Genomic DNA, 13,722 nt, shown 5'->3' on the forward strand with positions numbered 1-13,722 from the left:
CACAGCATGATGCCTCTGCTTCAGCAGCCTCAGCTCCAACGTCACACCACCTTGTTCGACACCTTAGCCCACCAAATCCTGCAGACCAACAACCAGAAAAACTCAAATAGCTCCTTGGACCTCCTCTTCTACAGGTGTACTCTCCCCTAGCCCCAAAAACATCTTACCCATATCCTGCTGACACTTTTCTTGAGCCAATTTCACTGGGATGTCTTTCACCCTCTGGTCAAGCACCAGACAGACAGCCTTTCCTCTAATGCATAACCTATTCATGCGTCATGCGTAAGTCTTCTGATCCTCTCTTTCTCTTGCCTGAACATTCCCAGTGTCCTTGTCCCATCCTCAGATAGAAATCCCTCCATTCCATTTACTTCGTGGTGGCCCTCCACTGAACTTGCTTCATTTCTTTGATGTCTTCTATGTACTGCAAAGTTCAAAGCTGGACAAAGTACTTGAGATGTCATTTCCGTCTGTCCAGCATAGAGGGAGAAAATCACTTCCTCTTTTATAGTCCCCACTCCGCTTTGGATAGAGCCATGGAAGTCGTCCTCCTCTGCAAAGACTGGGAAAACCATGATCTCCCCACAGCTCCCAGAGGACCCCTGGCAAAGGGCCCTGTGTCCAGGGAAGGGCAATGAAAAGCATTGGAGAATGCGGGCATCGATCCCGCTGCCTCTCACATGCTAAGCGAGCGCTCTACCACTTGAGCTAATTCCCCAGCCCATGGCCTCTGCCTCAGGTCCTCTCCCCTCCCAGGCACCCACTCCTGACCCAGGCTGCCCTGCACCCAAAACCCGGGGCTCACGTCTGCTTCCCTCTCACACTGCCATTCTCTTCCCTGATGGAGGTGACCCCTCCCAAACCCCAGGGCTCAGGACAACCATGCCCTGCCCAAGCTTCACCCAAAACTGCCTTGGTTGGCCATGTTCCCCAGCACAGGCAAAGAGCTTTAGGCTGGGCAGCCCTTGAATGGAGCCACCCGGGCAGGGCCAAAAGGCAGAGGTGTGTGCAGGTGCGTCCCCAGGCAAAAGGGCACTCCTTCGAGCCGGAGTTGAACCAGCGACCTAAGGATGGCCGTGCAAGGGAGCCTACAGTCCTCCGCTCTACCAGCTGAGCTATCGAAGGAATCATGGGGCTCTGCCCAGCACCTCGCCCATCACACACTCATCCAATGCTTCTCCATGCACAGCACAGCATGGTGCCTCTACTCCAATATCTTGCTTCCAAGAGTCTCAGCTCCTACATCACACCACCTTGCTCAATCCTTTAGCCCACCGAATCATGCTGTCACGGAAGCACCCCAAAAGTCAATTTTAGGAGGACAAGAAGTTCCAAAACGGGCTTTCTTCTAGCCAAAAAAGTGTAGCAAATAAAGCAACTAGAAACAGGGTTTATACAATTAGTTAGCACTCTGACAACAGAAAATACATGTTTGCATATCAGTTGAGGAGATTATTGGGGTACACCAACATAAGAATCATGAGGATGCACAACATGCACGCATACACTCACAAGAAACAAAACCAGAGGCCTTTCACTCCACAGTACCCACAAGAAATAATCATTCACCTGGGTTAGGCAAGGACTCATTCAAGAATACATCCAGTAAATTACCACTCACCCAAACGAGGAGGTGAGGCACTCTCAATCCTGGGAAGTCTCCTTAGACGGCGTCCCAGTCTAAGGAGGGGGCTCCAGTTCACAGACCCGCAGCTCCGAGAAGACCACTCCAAAGGGGGCCTTCGGTGGGGGCCCCGTTTTATACCTTGGTCAGATCTGGCTGTGGCATTACAACTTAGTCCACAAGTTTTGCACCTGCTCTGGGTACCTCCTTTGTTAATGACCCTGTCAACTGACCGAGGGTCCCATTCCTCCTGCCCCAGCAGCTGGTGGAGGTGAAGTCACCCTGTCCTGGGGTAGGGGAGGTGTGACTGTCAGCACCTTGGTACCACCCTAGGTGTGTGCGAGGGGACAGGCACAGGGGGGCACAAAAGGTGCTAAAGAGCCATCAACAGCCCCATTGAAGGCTCCAGATCTCAGGAGGAACTGCAACTGCCACACATGCAGACTAACAACCAGAAAAACTCCACTAGCTCCTTGGACCTCCTCTTCTACATCTTGTTGTCCTCAGGCCCAAAAAGAGCTCTCCCATATCCTGCTGACACTTCTCCTGAGCCAATTTCACTGGGCTGTCTTTTGCCCTCTAGTCAAGCATCAGACAAATGGACAGCCTTTCCTCTACTCTGTATCCTACTCCAACGAGCTGGAAGGTCATGCGTAGGACTTCTGGTCCTCTCTTTCTCCCAGCTGAACATCCTCAGTGTCCGCAGCCCATCCTCACACAGAAATCCCTCCATTCCCTTTGCTTCTTGGTGGCCCTCCATTGAAGTTGCTCCATTTCATTGATGTCTTCCCTGTATAGTCCAGCTCAAAGCTGAACACAGAATTTGAGATGACATTTACCGTCTGCTGAGCGAAGATGGAGGAAATTAATACCTATGTTATAGTCCCCATGCCACCTTTGATAGAGCTGTGGAAGTCATTCTCCTCTGTAAAGCCAGGACACACCGTGATCTCCCCACAACTCCCAGAGGACAGAGGGCCCCTCTGGCAAAGGGCCCTGTGTCCAGGGAAGGGCAATGAAAAGCATTGGAGAATGCGGGCATCGATCCCGCTGCCTCTCACATGCTAAGCGAGCGCTCTACCACTTGAGCTAATTCCCCAGCCCATGGCCTCTGCCTCAGGTCCTCTCCCCTCCCAGGCACCCACTCCTGACCCAGGCTGCCCTGCACCCAAAACCCGGGGCTCACGTCTGCTTCCCTCTCACACTGCCATTCTCTTCCCTGATGGAGGTGACCCCTCCCAAACCCCAGGGCTCAGGACAACCATGCCCTGCCCAAGCTTCACCCAAAAGTGCCTTGGTTGGTCATGTTCCCCAGCACAGGCAAAGAGCTTTAGGCTGGGCAGCCCTTGAATGGAGCCACCCGGGCAGGGCCAAAAGGCAGAGGTGTGCGCAGGTGCGTCCCCAGGCAAAAGGGCACTCCTTCGAGCCGGAGTTGAACCAGCGACCTAAGGATGGCCGTGCAAGGGAACCTACAGTCCTCCGCTCTACCAGCTGAGCTATCGAAGGAATCATGGGGCTCTGCCCAGCACCTCGCCCATCACACACTCATCCAATGCTTCTCCATGCACAGCACAGCATGATGCCTCTGCTTCAGCAGCCTCAGCTCCAACGTCACACCACCTTGTTCGACACCTTAGCCCACCAAATCCTGCAGACCAACAACCAGAAAAACTCAAATAGCTCCTTGGACCTCCTCTTCTACAGGTGTACTCTCCCCTAGCCCCAAAAACATCTTACCCATATCCTGCTGACACTTTTCTTGAGCCAATTTCACTGGGATGTCTTTCACCCTCTGGTCAAGCACCAGACAGACAGCCTTTCCTCTAATGCATAACCTATTCATGCGTCATGCGTAAGTCTTCTGATCCTCTCTTTCTCTTGCCTGAACATTCCCAGTGTCCTTGTCCCATCCTCAGATAGAAATCCCTCCATTCCATTTACTTCGTGGTGGCCCTCCACTGAACTTGCTTCATTTCTTTGATGTCTTCTATGTACTGCAAAGTTCAAAGCTGGACAAAGTACTTGAGATGTCATTTCCGTCTGTCCAGCATAGAGGGAGAAAATCACTTCCTCTTTTATAGTCCCCACTCCGCTTTGGATAGAGCCATGGAAGTCGTCCTCCTCTGCAAAGACTGGGAAAACCATGATCTCCCCACAGCTCCCAGAGGACCCCTGGCAAAGGGCCCTGTGTCCAGGGAAGGGCAATGAAAAGCATTGGAGAATGCGGGCATCGATCCCGCTGCCTCTCACATGCTAAGCGAGCGCTCTACCACTTGAGCTAATTCCCCAGCCCATGGCCTCTGCCTCAGGTCCTCTCCCCTCCCAGGCACCCACTCCTGACCCAGGCTGCCCTGCACCCAAAACCCGGGGCTCACGTCTGCTTCCCTCTCACACTGCCATTCTCTTCCCTGATGGAGGTGACCCCTCCCAAACCCCAGGGCTCAGGACAACCATGCCCTGCCCAAGCTTCACCCAAAACTGCCTTGGTTGGCCATGTTCCCCAGCACAGGCAAAGAGCTTTAGGCTGGGCAGCCCTTGAATGGAGCCACCCGGGCAGGGCCAAAAGGCAGAGGTGTGCGCAGGTGCGTCCCCAGGCAAAAGGGCACTCCTTCGAGCCGGAGTTGAACCAGCGACCTAAGGATGGCCGTGCAAGGGAGCCTACAGTCCTCCGCTCTACCAGCTGAGCTATCGAAGGAATCATGGGGCAGTATTGTACACCCTTTGATGCTCTATTGCATAGCCATATATTGCCCTATGCAAGTTTCCTTTCTTCAAAGGTATTTTGTGATTCTATGGTTCGGTATTTTATTTTCAACTCTGAGTGTTTTCCACTTGTCTTGTCTTGTCACCTTAGGGAAAATCCCCTAAGAACAGTTGTGATAAATGCTTAACAATAGAACTAGTAATTTCCTGAAATGTTTGTCTGCTTAATTTTGGGGAAGTATTTCCCACGGCTTTTTCTACACCTACTATGTGGAGTACAGCATTCATGCTTATGTTTTGGCCACTTTATTCGTGAAATATTTATTCCAATTAGAGACTTTTTAGGATTTTTTACTTTCTCTCAGGAAGTGACATTCAGGGAAAAAAAAATATCATAAAATCAAAGACTTCTGTATTCTTTATCCATTAATCTGCAATCCCTGTACTCCTGGGACTGCATATTGCTTTATTTTTTTTTAATTTTTATCTCAACCACTGGACAGACATTTCTTTCTGGATCTACAGAGCAGGATTTTAAGATAGTTACTCATCAGCACTTTAGAAAGAGTTTACCTTTCTCAGCCATCATTTAAGTGAGCGTTTCTAAGAAAGGGTAGTAAATCCTATGTGAGGATTAACGAAGCTTTAAAAAGAAATAGGTACTGACTGCCATCTCCTCTGCTGTGTACCCTCCCCCCTGGTAACTATGTAGGTCTGGAATCAGCTTGTGGGAATTTTGAAGAGAATAGTTGGGTGTTGATGCAGGATGGAACTGAGGACTATGTTGGGGATTTGGGGAAAGAGCTTGCTTAGACAAAGACTGCAGGAGGTAGCAAAGAGTGGTTTAAGAAAACTACGTGAAGGAGGAATAAGTAGAGAGAACTGTCAGGTGTTGGAGGAAGGTCGTACCTGGTAGGGAGGACTGAAAGCTGTTGATTCCTAAGGAGCTGGTACCGAGAAGATGTGGATCTGCTGTTTCCTAATCTGTTCCTGGTAAAATGAGCTCAAAAATAGGTCAAAGCACTCATTTATTATGTTCAAGCTAATCTTCCTGATTCTTAGCTGTAGCTGATTAGGCTGTGCTAAAGTGAATAACCCTGCTACCAAAACTGTGGGTTTGTTAACTTACAGTAAGAAGTGGTAGAATAATGCCTTAAAGTGCTACAGCTTTTTGCAAACAATTTACTAAGACACTGCCTAAATAAGGAATTAGGGGACTCTCTTACTTTGCTTTTACTTGAAGACCTAGATAACTCACCTATGAGTTGTAAAAGCTATATAAACTAGGGACTTCCTTTCCTTTGCTTTTCAGAAAGAAATTTAACTTAAAGCCAGAGAGGTTATGACGATTTACCTCTTAGTTACTTGTGTCTTCCTTAGCAATAAACCAAAACAACCTTATTAGTTATGGCTACCTCCATGACCCACTTTAAATTAGGGAGTATAGACAGAACTTTGTCCTAAACCACAGATGAAAATAAAATTCCCAGTGCTCCACTGTCTGTGTTGTTGAAAAAAGTTAAGTATACTGTTACTTAAAACTTCATTTTAAGCCTCTAATTTAATTTTTAGGGGGAAAAAAAGGTTTATATGCATGCCACTTTGGTAGTCCACCAAGTCTTTGATTATAATTTGCTGGAATAAGGTAGGAAGTCACAGTTATGTATTGCTTCTCTGTGTCAAACTGACCACGTAAAGACACGAGCAATTTGGATATGCAACTGAATGTTCATTTAAGGTTCATACTTCTTGAGTTTGCTACTTTTTTCAATACTGCAGTTATTGAAAGATATTAAAAACTCAACATATATTTAAATTGAGATATGCTATGTGAATAGTAACAGAAGGTCACAATATGTTCAGAGAATTCAAATATATGAATGTTCTCTTATGAATACTTACTTCTTGTATAGATAGAGTTGCAGATGGGTTACCAGATGGGATACCTTCCTTCGATATAGTTATATGTATTTAAAAATGGATGCAATGCAATCGTATTATTTAAGTGAATTCTGTTATTACTTTTGGAGCCATAATGACGGTAGCTATTCTGTAACAGAGAAATGTGGCAAAAAGAATGTAATTTGCTGTAGAATTGTTGGGTTTCTCTGAGATCTAAAAAGGCTCACTCTGAAGAAAGGACCTTAAACCAATTCTGTCTTCTTCAGGAGATTGTTTGAGTGTCTAACGTGTAGAACACAATACACTTCGGGCAGGGCACTAGATGTCCACAAGCATGTGAAGCAGGACTGGCTAAAAAGACATGACAAGAAGAACAGTTTGGGACATCGCTGCCTCAGCAGTACTCTTCCCTTGGTAACAAAAATCAGTCCTGTGCCTGAGTCAGAGGACTGGCACATCTTGGCAGCAGCATCCTTTTCCACTTGCTCAGTCTTTTGCCCTTTGATTAGCTTGCTCTGGGTGTTATTAATGTTTACATCACTATAGCATAATATTAAAAAATAAAACATAAGATAGATCCTGTCCAAATACAGAAAAACAGTACACAGTACCGCTGTGTACACCCTTTCTCAGTGTACATGTTCTCTCGTCTCATCAGCCTACCATACTTTACTCATATCCTCATGCTTTACACGTTTTGAGTCTTCTCGCAATGTCTGCAAATCTTTTTTTTTTTCTTCCCATTCATTCATTTGTGTAAAGTCATCAACTAGCAAGAGCTCTTGTTGCAGTCTCCTCACCTGCCTTCTTTCTCTTGTCACTTCTGGTCAGGCACCAATATAAATTCCAACATCCTTGCTAATGTTCTTACCACCTTTTTGGCAGAACAAGGCACAGAAATCAGTGATAGTAGTAATCACACTAGGGATGTTTTGGGGAAAGAAAACAGGGCCAGTTGCCCAGGGCCATGTCCAGATGGCTTTTGAATATCTCCAAGGATGTCAACTCCACAGCCTCTCTGGGCAACCTGTGCCAGGACTTGCTCACCCTCACATTGAAAAAGTGTTTCCTGATGTTCAGAGGGAATCTCCTGTGTTTCAGTGTGTGCCCACTGCCTCTGGTCCTGGCACAGGGCAATGACCAAGAAGAGCCTGGCTCCATCCTCTTTGCACCCTCCCTTCAGGTATTTATATACACTGATGAAAACCTCCTGAGCCTGCTCTTCTCCAGGCTGAACAGTCCCAGCTCTCTAAGCCTTTTGTCACAGGGGAGATGTTCCAGTTCCTTCATTGTCTTCCTAGCCCTTCACTGGAGTGTCTCCAGTATGTCCCTGTCTCTCTTGTACAGGGGTGCTCTGATCTGGACACAGCACTCCAAGTATGGCCTCACCAGTGCTGAGTGCAGGGGAAGGATCACCTCCCTTAACCTGCTGGTTTACAAAAGTATGTCAGCAAGATCATTTACTTCATTCCCTGAATTCCTCTGAGCAAAACTAGAGATTTTCTTTCCCTGTCACTATTGGAAGAAGAGTCAGAAGCTGTAGGTTCTCCATGAAGGTCAGGAGTGTTCTGTCTGACCTCTTGTACCTGCTTCATGCTTTGATGATGTCAACATCAACACCGCCAGAACTAACAAACCAAGAAAACCATTCCACTTTTAGAAATAGTCTTTCCTTGCCTTGGAAGCTAAAAGTTCACACCACTGTTGAGCAGTGATGCCAGTCCTTTCATGCATGTATGTGTACCTACCAGTCTTTCAGCTCCAGGCTCTTAGTTCCTGAACTTGTTGTGAGCCAGGAAAACGAGGGAGTGGTGGGAGGAAGGACCAGAGTGACTCAGAGTTCTTCAACCCTTAGCTCTGGTTGTGTGTACCTGAACGTGTCTGAGGCAACCCTGGACCTTCTGCTCTGTCTGGGCCACGTTTAAAATTTGTATAGGCTGATATGCAACTTTACATTTCCAGACATGTTCTGATTAGTCTGTTTTGAAACACAAGCAACATATAAATGAAATGTAAAGTGTAAGTAAGACTTTTTAGATATAAGGTCCTTTGGGACTAGGACTATCTTTTAGTTCTGCATTGCCTGCCACAGTGAGGTTGTGGTACACTACTAGGCATTATGATACAAAAATAAAAATTAATGAAAAGAGTCAATAGGTACTAAATTATACATTTAATTCTGCTAAATTATATAGCGTATCTGATGAAAGACGTATGACAGTTCATTAAAGTTTGAGTCTTTTAAAGATTCATTACAATGTACTTAGAATATAGAATCCCCAAAGAAAAAAAAAAGAAAAAAAACCACAAAAGATTTGCAGAGATCGTGTTCATTTCCTCCAAACAAAACAAGAGCGCTTGTGAGAAAAGCAATATAGGTTACAGAGCAGTGTTAGCTCAACACACCAGAGGGAGCTGTATTCACACAGAACGGTTGCTCTAGATGTGTGACAAGCCTGCAGAACAGTGATATTTTTCATGATAATAGGATGTATATAAGTACGGAGGATTTGAGTAACCTCAAAGTGATGTATTTTCTTTTTTATTTTTTCCCTTTTATTCCTTCTCAGCATTAAAAAGTGTACATTTTGTTTTGTTTTCCAAGGATGATAAAGTCATTTCAAGGACTGAGCTCATGCAAGATGATTGAATAATCTGACTTATTGTGTTCATACAATGTAATAAATAGAATTAGCTGTACCTGCTCTGTTGGCAATGTCCTGGAAAAGACATTTTGACTATGCTATTTTGACTTCTCGTAACTATGAAAACCACTCAAATTTTAGGTTGAAATGTGCCTTGCCTTGTCCCCATGCAAAGCTGAAATTTGAGGGAATGTTTGAAATTAAAAAACATACCTAAGAATGAGAGAAATGTTACAATCACATTTTTCACATTAAAAAGCATCCACTTGACAATTTTTTAATCAGCTGTCTCTATTGCTTCCTTTTTCATAGTGTTTTTATCTGATTGTGATTAATTATGCTTATTGGGCTTTGTTGTTGTTGTTTGGCTTTTTGTGTGTGTTTTGTTGTTGTTTGTGGGGGTTTTGTGTGTGTGTGTGGTTTGTTTGTTTTGTGGGTTTTTTTTAAATTAATTTGTAGATTCATAGAATAATTTTGGTTGGAAGAGACCCTCAAGATCATTGAGTCCAACCATAACCTAACTCTAGAACTAAACCATTTCCCTAACAACCTCTTCTATGCATCTTTTAAACACCTCCAGGGATGGTGACTCCACCACTTCCCCGGGCAGCCTGTTCCAGTGCCTGACAACCCTTCCCGTGAAGAATTTTTTCCTAATATCCAATCTGAACCTCCCCTGGCGCAACTTGAGGGCATTTCTTCTGGTCCTATCACTTGTTATTTCAGAGAAGAGACCAATCCCCTCCATGCTACAACCTCCTTTCAGGTAGTTGTAGGCAGCGATCAGGTCTCTCCTCAGCCTCCTTTTCTCCAGGCTAAACAGCCTCGGTTCCCTCAGCTGCTCCTCATAAGACTTGTGCTCCAGACCCCTTGCCAGCTTCGTTGCCCTCCTCTGAACTCTCTCCAGCACCTCAATGTCTTTCCTGTAGTGAGGGGCCCAGAACTGAACACAGGATTTGAGGTGGGGCGTCACCAGTGCCAAGTACAGGGGGACAATCACTGCCCTGGTCCTGCTGGCCTCACTTTCTGAGACAAGCCAGGATGCTGTTGGCCTTCTTGGCCACCTGGGCACACTACTGGCTCATGTTCAGCTGGCTGTTGATCAACACACACAGATCCCTCTCTGCCAGGCAGCTTTCCAACCAATGATAAGGCAAGGGGCAATGGGTACAAACTGGAACACAAGAGGTTCCACTTAAATTTGAGAAGAAACTTCTTCACAGTGAGGGTGACAGAGCTCTGGAACAGGCTGCCCAGGGAGGTTGTGGAGTCTCCTTCTCTGGAGACATTCAAAACCTGCCTGGACACATTCCTGTGCAACCTCATCTGGGTGTTCCTGCTCCGGCAGGGGGTTTGGACTAGATGATCTTTTGAGGTCCCTTCCAATCCCTAACATTCTGTGATTCTGTGTGATTCTGTGTGATTCTGTGATTCCCCAAGCCTGTAGCGCTGCCTGGGGTTGTTGTGACCCAAGTGCAGGACCCGGCACTTGGCCTCATTGAACCTCATACAATTGGCCTCAGCCCATCGATTCCACCTGTTCCAGTCTTGCAATCAAATCCAAGCACAAACTCACTGACTCTTGCCAAAGCAGACTTTACAGGGTTATGGGGCTCCATGAATCCATTTGCAGGACTTTAATCTACATAAAACTGTACTGGATGTCTGTGGCAAGATTTAGGTAGTGGGGTGCTGTAAAGAGGCCCCTGTGCAAGGAGGTCGGGGGCTGGATACAGCTGGCTCCACAGCAGACCCACTGCAGGACTCAGAGAAGCCCATCAGCCAAGCTAGTGGCACCTCTGGGAAAACATATTTAAGAAAGAGCAAAAGAGTGAGGGTGAGGTAGAAGTGTGAGAAACAGCCCTGCAATCACCAAAGTCAGAGAAGAAGGACAAGAAGATGCTCTAGGTGCCCAAACAGACATTCCCCTGCAGCCTGTGGAGACAATCACAGTGGAGCAGGCATTTTTCTGCAAACCATGGAGAGGACCGCACCAGAGCAGATATCCACACTACAGCCCATCCACCCCATGCCAGAGAACATGGATATAGTTCCTGAAGCAACTGTGATCCATGGAAAGGAGCCCACACAGGAGCAGGTTCTCCTGATGAGGAAACATGGCCAATGGAGAACTCACACTGGAGCAGTTCATGAAGGACAGCAGCCTCTGGGAAGGACCCATGCTGGAGCAGGAGAAAAGTGTAAGGAGGAAGAAGCAGCAGAGAGGAGCTGTTATGAACTCGCCACAACCCGCATTCCATGTCTGCTGGGGTGTTGAGAAGTTGGGAATGAAGGAGTGAAGTTGAGCCTGGAAACAGGCTGGTGAGGGGAAGGCATCGTTTTAATTTTTGTCTTTGTTTCTTACCATAAAAATCTATTTTAATTGGTAATAAATTAAATTCATTTTCACCAAGTTGAGTGCCCGTGATGGTAATTGGTAAGTGATCTCCCTATCTTTGTCTTGATCCGTTGGCTTTTCATCTTATTTTCTCCTCCTGTTCTGTTGTGGACAGGCAGTGAGAGAGTGGGTGGGTAGGGGTCTGGAAGCCGACCAAGGTCAACCCTCCACAAAACCAGATCATTTGGAATTGGGTGATCCCGGAAATAAACTTCTTGAGTTCAAAGGATGACATACTAAGAGCAAGTGGTTTTTTTAAGTCTCTAGTATTTACAGTCTTCCCTATTCCAAATGGAAAGGAATGGTTCTCCAGACTGTGTCATGATATAGGTTAGAGGAGAGCTCCATCAGAGTAAGAGAAAACACCTTACATCTTCTGTTTTGATACAAAAATTTACAAGAACTCAGGAGGACTTCTTCAGTTAATCATGCTCTGGAAGAGACTATGTAGTGAACCTAAGCCATGGCTGGTCTCAAAGAAGTGAAGTTTTGAGCAAGACTGTTGCACCTTTAAACAGATTAAATACATTTGCATGGGAAAAAAGACAAACTCAAGATCCCATCAAAAGTAAAGCACAGAAGAGCAACTAACTAAATATGTGGGTGTCCTATATTTTTTGGTGTCATTAACTCTTGGATATATCAGCCTTTAGGCTCATGAATGTTTTATTCATTCTTTCATAGGTCTTCCTGAGAGATAACCAATTGGATACTGGACAAACAAACAAAAAGAGTAATCAGACTCCACTGACCTGTTTAACCTTGATTGTGAAGGATGAAAAACAGCAGCCGCTCTCCATGGAACAGGGCTTCTCATGGCATCTGCTTCTTTTATTTTGGATTATATTGGCATAAAGACATCAAGACGTTGAACTTATAATGTTGTGAGTTTACACGTGCCAGACTGTGTTCCAACGCTTTTTGAAGCAGGTAGGTTATTTGAATCGCCTTGCCTTGTTTTTCAGCGCAAATCCAAATGAACAATGGGTATGGTAGAAAAAGGCATATTATTACAGCTCCTGTATAAGACAGTTAATGCTGGGTAGCATAAAATTTGTGCAGAAAAGGTTGAAGTTAACCAGAGTCCTGTCTTCTTAGGAGATGTGCAATTGTTACCATAATTTGTATTGTCTTTTAGTATATTTTATTGTCATTCAAGGAAGAAAACAATATTTCCTTTGTTCTGCTGGAACAAAATACATAGCTTGAAAAGAGGATTCTAATGTAATTTCAGCCATCAGGAATGGATATAGTATGAAAATCGGAACTGTTATATTGTTCTTAATAAAGAGAGCATAACTTTTTCTATGAAAGTGTCTACTCAGATTTTTAGTATTTTATAGGAGTGCTTTAAATAAGCAAGAAATAACTTAGAGTAGCTAGACCTTCAAGGTGATTAATCACCTAAAGCCTGAACAGGCTAGTGAGTTTAAATTTCCATAGCTGACTGGGTGATTAAAATTATTTTATGAGAAAGTACAAATTAAACAACTTTTTAGTTCTTCATAATAAAACCCATCATAACTTTTCAGGGTTGCCATGTAGCTAATCAGCTTTATGTGACAGAATTTTAAAATAATAGTCTATATCTTTGACTTCACACGGTTGCCCACCATTATCTTGTGCATTAGCAAGCTTGATGTTCCTTGCATGATTACAATGTGGTCAGGATAGATCCCAGGATTATCTTAAATATGCTCTGCACATGCCATTATTAACAAGCAGGGTTGTAACTACTGCAGGTGGCAAAGCAATATCTATAGGCTTGTATATAATTTCATTCTTAACTGTTAATTTAAAAACGAAAGTTCCGTCCATTTAGTTGATGGCTTGTGTACAATGCTTAAAAGGAGAAAGGAATTTTTTTTTTCAGCAGATCACAAGACCCTAGATTGTGTGTTAGCTTATTAGAAAAAGAAAACATCAAAGTTAATATGAATAAATTTAGGTCTTTTTTATGTGGTAGAATCACTCCGTTATTATATTTCTGTGTGTACTTACATGGTATTTGATTTTCTGTTTGGTATTGAACAAAGCTAAAGAGCTTAAAAGTGTTACATGGCTAGTTCTGAACCAAAATGTGGCCTAGTGAATAATATATGAATAATGGCAAGATAGTGTTTCTAGCTTAGCAATGAGAAGGGTGAAATAGCAGAGTGGGTCATCTTACTTAAAAAAACACGTTCTCAGAAATTTTTCTTATGGCTGAGGTGCCAACTCACTTTAAGGCTTTTTCTGTGATCACCTCTCAACATTTGGAGAAGGGTGCAACATACAAAGAAATAAAGAGGTTGCAGTGAGAGTTTTGTTGTGGCAAGTCTGCCATCAAAGACCTGCAGCTTTCTCTTATGAATGATAGGTAGCTATACCTGGTGGTTTAAATTATGGTTTATATGAGTTTCTTCATGCCATGTTTGGTTCTTCAAATCCAGAAGAATGAACTATGAACT

The 13,722-nt window shown here is 44.5% G+C and overlaps 5 non-coding genes and 1 pseudogene across 5 annotated transcripts; all 6 read right to left on the reverse strand.

Moving 5' to 3' along the window:
- Positions 1-645: 645 nt before the first annotated feature.
- On the reverse strand, positions 646-718 carry TRNAA-AGC (transfer RNA alanine (anticodon AGC)). The gene has a single exon. It is a non-coding gene; the product is annotated as a tRNA-Ala (tRNA).
- A 318-nt stretch (positions 719-1,036) lies between these two features.
- Positions 1,037-1,125, reverse strand: TRNAY-GUA (transfer RNA tyrosine (anticodon GUA)). The gene is given in 2 exon segments: positions 1,037-1,072; positions 1,089-1,125. It is a non-coding gene; the product is annotated as a tRNA-Tyr (tRNA).
- Positions 1,126-2,650: 1,525 nt separating this feature from the next.
- TRNAA-AGC (transfer RNA alanine (anticodon AGC)) lies at positions 2,651-2,723 on the reverse strand. Its single transcript has one exon. It is a non-coding gene; the product is annotated as a tRNA-Ala (tRNA).
- Positions 2,724-3,041: 318 nt separating this feature from the next.
- Positions 3,042-3,130, reverse strand: TRNAY-GUA (transfer RNA tyrosine (anticodon GUA)). Its single transcript is given in 2 exon segments — positions 3,042-3,077; positions 3,094-3,130. It is a non-coding gene; the product is annotated as a tRNA-Tyr (tRNA).
- Positions 3,131-4,230: 1,100 nt separating this feature from the next.
- Positions 4,231-4,319, reverse strand: TRNAY-GUA (transfer RNA tyrosine (anticodon GUA)). The gene is given in 2 exon segments: positions 4,231-4,266; positions 4,283-4,319. It is a non-coding gene; the product is annotated as a tRNA-Tyr (tRNA).
- Positions 4,320-9,403: 5,084 nt separating this feature from the next.
- LOC135985029 (uncharacterized) lies at positions 9,404-10,493 on the reverse strand (annotated as a pseudogene).
- Positions 10,494-13,722: the final 3,229 nt, after the last annotated feature.

The sequence above is a fragment of the Caloenas nicobarica genome, chromosome 2 (assembly GCF_036013445.1).
Source record: "Caloenas nicobarica isolate bCalNic1 chromosome 2, bCalNic1.hap1, whole genome shotgun sequence".
NCBI lineage: Eukaryota > Metazoa > Chordata > Aves > Columbiformes > Columbidae > Caloenas > Caloenas nicobarica.